Source organism: Physeter macrocephalus, chromosome 13 (assembly GCF_002837175.3).
Source record: "Physeter macrocephalus isolate SW-GA chromosome 13, ASM283717v5, whole genome shotgun sequence".
NCBI classification, from domain to species: domain Eukaryota; kingdom Metazoa; phylum Chordata; class Mammalia; order Artiodactyla; family Physeteridae; genus Physeter; species Physeter macrocephalus.
This window is the reverse complement of record NC_041226.1, coordinates 23790010-23797947: the sequence shown is the minus strand read 5'-3', so window position 1 is coordinate 23797947 and position 7938 is coordinate 23790010. Positions and strand designations below refer to the sequence as shown.

The 7938-nt window shown below is 38.1% G+C and overlaps 1 protein-coding gene across 17 annotated transcripts in view; it reads right to left on the bottom strand.

The window, feature by feature from the left end:
- Positions 1-7938, bottom strand: part of ENOX1 (ecto-NOX disulfide-thiol exchanger 1) — a 657005-nt gene that overhangs the window by 587982 nt on the left and 61085 nt on the right. The window lies entirely within an intron of this gene.

Below are 7938 nucleotides of genomic sequence, written 5' to 3'. Positions count from 1 at the left end.
GGCCTCTCCCATTGCGGAGCACAGGCTCCGGACGCGCAGGCTCAGCGGCCATGGCTCACGGGCCCAGCTGCTCCGCGGCACGTGGGATCTTCCCGGACCGGGGCACGAACCCGCCTCCCCTGCAACGGCAGGCGGACTCTCAACCACTGCGCCACCAAGGAAGCCCCTACAGGATTTTTTTTTTTTTTTTTTTACCCTACTTTTTATTACAGGAAATGTCCCAGAGTCTAAAGTACTCAAAGCTGTGGTACCAGATGTGGGAATTTAATACCTCCTGGGCTTTTATGAATCCAATTTCCCCTCCTTTTATTTTCCTTTGCTTTTTTCTTTTCTTGTCATCTTTCTTTTTCTTCTTCCCTGAAGAGGGATGAAGGGACAAAACTAAGGTGGGAATAGGGCAAGTGACCTGTGAATCAAACCGGCCAGATTTTCACAAGTCAGAGCACATTCTTTTCCTGGAATGGTCCTCAGAATAAAAGAAGAGAGTGGAAACCTCAAATTCATAAGTTTTGGTTCAATGCCATTGCTTAATGTGGAATTAAAGACGGTCTGAACAAAATAGCATCACTTGTCAATTTAAAGAGGTAAAAAAGCATTCTGTTTATTTCTTTCCGTATTTTCCAGGCCTCCTTAGACTGCAAGAATTCGCGGGGTGGTGATATCCATCTGAGTCTAGCATAGTGCTCGTGTCTCTGGCATTCAATACTCCGTCCCTTCAGTGAACATCTGGAGAGCTTGGGCAAATACGTTATCGTTTCCCATAAAGCGCCCTGAGATCAAGGGCTCTCTGGGACGGCAACAGAGTCTGAGTAAAACAAGAATTTAGTATATTCATTTGAGAAAATGAATGCTGGATGAAGAAAAAAGAAAAACACATTTTTTCACAGCAGAAATTCTTGCAGAATGTGAGATGCAGTGGGAATTTCTAGGAGAGGGGTATGGTGAGTCGTATTTCCCAAGACTTATCTGACCACTAACTCCTTGGTGTTACATGTCACTAGTCAACGTTCTATAAAACAGAAGTTGGAAAGGAAAAAATGGACCACATATTTACAATCCAATCATGCATATTTATAAAATTTTTGTCTGAATTATTTTTAAATGGCAGATGGAGGTGTGTAGAGCATCAACAAAACATAAGTGACCGGGAGAGGAGGGTGGAGAGAAAGTGTCTGCCCTTTCTTTGCTCAGTTAAGCTCCTAATGAGCTCCTGGGCACCCAGTTACCTTCCAACGCAAACCTGAGCCTCTCTCTCAGCTTTACTCATTCAATCAAGAGTAATAATCATAATAACCACTTAGTCCAGTCCTTTTGTTCTATACCTGAGAAAAGAGAGGCCCCAAAATAGGTATCTACTTTGCCTGAGGTCATTTAGTGAAAAAGTGGCAGAAGACAGAACAGAAAATCCAATATTTCAAATATCCAACATTCCCTAAAACTGTATTTACTCAATATGTACTCCAGATCTAATATAGGCTAAGATAAAGTAGAAAATCTACATCAGTATTTATTTAACTCAGATTAAAAAAACACCACTCTTGATTACGGTAAAATTTGGCTTTGGGGATAACTCAGCTAGGCCTAGGTAAACATTCTCTCTCTTGCATTATTTATGGAGAAGGCAGCCGTCTCATGTAAATATGATTCACACTGGAAATGGTGGAATCCCCTTGGCTTCTACTCTGGGAAACTAACCCCCCTCATTTCTGGGTAGGATTCCCTCCTCTGGGGAAATCTCTGGAAAAGCTCCCCTACCCTAAATTTGGGTTCCTCTCTTCCCCGCTACCCACTGGGGTGGGGAATCTTTTCCACTCTCACAATTTTACCCACCCCACGTATGCTGATAGCTCCCAAATGCATAACTGTAGTTAGCCACCCTAAATACTTCTGCAGTAAAGCAGCAAAGAGAAGAAAAGAAGGGAAAGAAAGGAAGGAGAGAAAAGGAAAGAAAGGTGGACTCTCCAGGGCTGGCCTTGCAGCAGAGAAACTGTTTCTATCCCATGGCGCATCAAATTAGGCACGGCCTCATTTTCGTCCATAAACTTGATCCTTCACTTTCGCTCCCAGTTCCAACTGTTAGTGCCAGCAGTCCTCTAGATGCCCAAACAAGAAATCTGAGATTCATTCTATATTACTCCACTGCCCTCAGAACTTACATCCAATTAAACTCCAGGGCTGGCTGCTTTTACCAACAAGATTCCAATTCTCCCTTTTAGCTTGGATAACTCAAGAAGTCTCCCCCCAGCTAGTTTGCATGCCTCTGGCCTTATTCCCACCCTCGAGCCCATCCTCTATTCAAGAAACCATTCCCCAGAGATCCTTGTAAAATACAAAACTGACTCCATCTCATCTGTGCTCAAAACCCTTCAGCAGGACCTTATCACCTACAGCCCGAATTCCCTAACGTAGGCTTCCATGCACCTCTGTCCAACAGCTAGCCTCACCATCACAGCCCCATACTCTGTGTGGTCCTGGAACTGCTCGTGGCTTCCTGCTGTGCCTGCGTTATTTCTGACCTCAGTGCTTGTTCATGCTGTTCTCACATCCTCACCTCGATTCTGCAGGATTCAGCTCAGGCACCCTCTCCTCCAGGAAGCCTTCCCTGGTTTGGGCTAGTCTAGCTATCCATTCTCAGTACTTCTGTGATAGCCTGTAACCTGCAACTGCTCTCTCACAGGGCTTCCTCAGTCTTCCTTGATGGTGTGTCTCATCCCTGAGGGCAGAAACAATGTCTTCCTCCCCTCCAGATGCCCAGTTCCTAGCACAGTGCCAATTACATAAGAGGTACCCAATAAATGTCTACTGAATGAATAAATCGAGTAACCAGCTATGACAAGCACAAACCCACTAATCCCACCTTGTCTCTGAGTTCCTCCCCACTTCCCAGAACCCGTGCCAAGTTCTAGGTAATGGCCATGGGTAATCACATCAATTTGCCATACACGAGAGATTACTCCAATGTAAACTTCACTCATTCGGCTGGCCTTTCCAAGCCAGTTTTAATTAACAAGGTTTTCTCTGTTGAGATGTTTCCCATAGAGTGTTTCCTGGACTGAATTATTCTGATGTGTGCCTCAGTTCTCTGTCACTCTCTATGGACGGAGCTTTCTACAGTAATTGACAGAGTTTACAGTTTTTTAAAAGTTCCTGTTGAAGCTATTTCTAAGCAGAATATTAGAGCCACGTGTTTTCACTCAATCATAATGCCCTTCCTCAGCCAAATTTATTTAGGCTTGGTCCCCGTCCTATTTTTTTCTTTCTTTGGGAATAATTTGAGAAAAAAAAAATCCACTCAGCCATTCTGGAGTGAGAGGAGATTTAAAATTATTAAAATATACTTTACAATGAAGCTGCAACTGCTTTTGGCTCAGAATAACCAGCATAATTCAAAAATGCATTCAAACTACATTTCAATTTAGTATCTAGCTTAAGTCTTCCTGATGAAATCACTGTCTAACCAGCTTAAAGCAAATTGAATATTTTCAAGTTAAAAAGAACTAAAGCTATCACTTCTGACTAAATGCAATCAGCATAGTATTTTAGCAGAACATCGTGATTATTATAATACATAATAATAATAAACATTTCTGCCATCAGGGTCTTTGGCACTGCAGAGAACAGAAAGGAGCTTGCCCCATGGACTTGTAATGTAAATTAAACAAGCAATATGAGTCACACAAGTTTCACAGGTTAGAGTTAATAAACATTTTATCCCAAGCAGAGAAGGAAAAGGGAAAGAAAATTAAAATCAATATTAACAGCATCAGAATTCACTTCAAACCTTATAGGAGTCATCTGTAATGTGAATATAATTTAAGAGACTTACAACATCACCAAGCCCAGTCTGATGCCCTTTGCTCCTGCCCCTACTCAGCTAACCCTTAAAAACAGCGGATTTGCATGGTTGATTCTTATACAGCCTTACACAGCCAATGGCAGACCTGCCAAGAGACACAGGACAGATTAGCTGAACTCCAGGGACCCACTCCTGTTGTATGACTCAATTTTCTCTTTTTTTCTTCCCCCACTCCTTATGACTAAGTATCCAATAACAGAAAATACACTGAACCTAGATTTATCTCATACTGTATTTATCCTTTTTTAAATTGAAGTATAGTTGACTTATAACATATTACCTTCACGTGTACAACATAGTGACTGAATATTTTTATAGATCAATTATACTCCATTTAAAGTTATTACAAAATAATGTCTATAGTTCCTTGTGCTATACAGTATATCCTTGTTGCTTATCTATTCCATACCTGCACCCCAATGTTCACAGCAGCACTGTTTACAATAGCCAAGAGATGGAAGCAACCTAAGTGTCCACCAACAGATAAATGGATGAAGAAGATGTGGGATATATGCACATGGAATATTACTCAGCCATAAGAAGAGTGAAATTTTGCCATTTGCAACAATAGGGATGGACCTAAAGAATATTATGCTTAGGGAAGTAAGTCAGAGAAAGACAAACACTCCACATTATCACTTACATATGGAATCTAAAAAATAAAACAAATGAATGTATATAACAAAATAGAACAAACAGACTCATAGACACAGAAGACAAAATAGTGGTTACCAATGGGGAGAGGGAAGCGGGGAGGGGCAAGATTGGGATATGAGATTAACAGATACACCGTGGTTATTTTTAAGTATACACCCTGAAATCCTTTTTTTTTTTTTAAAGATTTTTTGCATCAATTTTTAATTGAGATATAATTGACATAACATGATGTGAGTTTCAGGTATGCGACATGACTTGATATTTATATATGTTGTGAAATGATCAACGCAATGTCTAGTTAGCATCCATCACCATACATAGTTACAAATTTTTTTTCTTGTGATGAGGACTTTTAAGATCTACACTCTTAGCAACTTTCAAAAATGCAATGCCATATTATTAACTGTAGTCACCATGCTGTACATTACATACCCATGACTTATAACTGGAAATTTGTACATTTTGATCCCCTTCATCCATTTCTCCTACCCCCCAGCCCCCACCTCTGGCAACCATCAATCTTTTCTCTGTATCTATGAGTTTTGTTTATTGTTATATTTGTGTTTAATTCCACATTTAAGTGAGATCATATGGTATTTGTCTTTTCCTGTCTGACTTATATCACTTAGCATAATGCCCTCAAGGACCATCCATATTGTTGCATGTTGTGTAGGGTGTAAGTTTCATTTTCTGCATGTGGTTGTCCAGTTTTCCCAACACCATTTATTGAAGGGACTGTCCTTTCCTGATTATATATTCTTGGCTCCTCTGTCATAAACTAATTGACCATAAGTGTGTGGATTTATTTCTGGCCTCTCTATTCTGTTTCGTGTACCTCAATTTTTAAAAAAAGAATACTTTTTCATACATTTTTATCCTACTTGGCCACATTCTTTCTAAACTAATTTGGGTTTACTGATTCAATGATCTAGCATTGCTTCTGCTTAATGTTTAAGATTATAAAATATGTAAATTTGTAATAACAAAATTGAATCATTATTCTGACAAATATTATTTCAAAAGTAATTATATTTTGTAGTATGTCAGCTTGAAGATGATCTCCAAAATATTCAGGTAACTTAAGACCTTAAACTGATGCTAAATTCATCTAAATAATGTATATTTGTTAGATACTAAGATAATTTTTAAGAAAGATAAACACTAGAACTTCAATTACTAGGCTTAATTTTAGGTTTATTTACTTTTTGCCCCTGTATTCATATGGTAGAGGATATCCTAAGTAATATACCTTTATATATATCTATATATATATATATAGATATATATATACACTTCTTAATGAAAATATCCATTTTTGCCACTTGTAGATGATGTACTAGAAAGATGCTTTATGGATATAGAGTACTACAGAAGGTTCATGGGAAGGGAATTTTATTTGTCAGTGTCAAAGTTGGCTAACATTTGATAGGTTTATTTAAAATATTTTCAAAAAGAATTTTAGCATCAAATATTGTACTAATACAAATCTAAAGTTTTGTTTTCTTTCTGCTAAAACAACACAATTTTCTTGAACTGCTGGCCTACTCTCTTCTAATTTACATTTTTAAAATTGAGGTGATGTTCACATAACAGAAAACTAACCATTTGAAAGTGAAAATTGTAGTGCAATTTAGTTCATTCATAATGTTGTGCAACCATTACCACTATGAATTTCCAGAACATTGTCACTGACACAAAAGAAAACACATTGTCACACCCCATTTCCCTCTCCCCCCCAACTCTTGGCAACCACTAATCACTTTTCTGTAATATGGATTTGTCTTTTCTGGATATTTTATATAAATGGAATTATGTGATATGTAGTCTTTTGTGCTTGGCTTCTATTAGATTGAAGTTTTCAAGGTTCATCTATGTTGTATATCATGAATCAGTTATTTCAATCTATTTATGGCTAAATATTCTTTATAGCTGAATATGGATATACCACATATTCTTACCATTCCTCTTTGGATGAAATTTGTGATGTTTTCACCTTTGCCTATAGTAAATAGTGCTACTATGAACACTTATGTACAAGCTTTTGTTTGAATACAGGTTTCCAATTCTTTTGGCTAGATATCTAGGAGTGGAATTGCTGCGTCATGGGATAATTCTATGTTTAACTTTAGAGGAACCACCAAACTGTTTCCCACAGTGACTGATCCGTTTTACATTTCCACCAGCATTGTACAAGTGTTCCAATTTTTCTACATCCTCACTGACACATTATTTCCTGCCCTTTTTCTATATATAGCTGTCTTAGTGTATTTGAACTGGTATCTCATTGTGGTTTTGATTTGCATTTTCCTAAGGATTAGGATGTTGAGCATCTTTTCATGTGCTTTTACGCATTTGTATGTCTTCTCTGGAGAAACGTCTGTTCAAGTCCTTTGCCCATTTTTATTTTTATTTTTTTTAACATCTTATTGGACTATAATTGCTTTACAATGATGTGTTAGTTTCTGCTTTATAACAAAGTGAATCAGTTACACATATACATATGTTCCCGTATCTCTTCCCTCTTGCGTCTCCCTCCCTCCCACCATCCCTATCCCACCCCTTACTTCACTCTGTATGACAGACTCTAGGTCCATCCACCTCACTACAAATAACTCCATTTCGTTTCTTTTTATGGCTGAGTAATATTCCATTGTAAATATGTGCCACATCTTCTTTATTCATTCATCTGTGATGGACACTTAGGTTACTTCCATGTCCTGGCTACTGTAAATAGAGCTGCAATGAACATTTTGGTACATGACTCTTTTTGAATTATGGTTTTCTCAGGGTATATGCCCAGTAATGGGATTGCTGGGTCGTATGGTAGTTATAATTTTAGTTTTTTAAGGAACCTCCATACTGTTCTCCAGAGTGACTGTATCAATTTACATTCCCACCAACAGTACAGAGGGTTCCCTTTTCTCCACACCCCCTCTAGCATTTGTTGTTTGTAGATTTTTTGATGATGGCCATTCTGACCGGTGTGAGGTGATATCTCATTGTAGTTTTGATTTGCACTTCTCTAATGATTAATGATGTTGAGCATTCTTTCATGTGTTTGTTGGCAATCTGTATATCTTCTTTGGAGAAATGTCTATTTAGGTCTTCTGCCCATTTTTGGATTGGGTTGTTTGGTTTTTTGTTATTGAGCTGCATGAGTTGCTTATAAATTTTGGAGATTAATCCTTTGTCAGTTGCTTCATTTGCAACTATTTTCTCCCATTCTGAGGGTTGTCTTTTGGTCTTGTTTATGGTATCCTTTGCTGTGCAAAAGCTTTTAAGTTTCATTAGGTCCCATTTGTTTATTTTTGTTTTTATTTCCATTTCTCTAGGAGATGGGTCAAAAAGGATCTTGCTGTGATTTATGTCATAGAGTGTTCTGCCTATGTTTTCCTCTAAGAGTTTGATAGTGTCTGGACTTACAT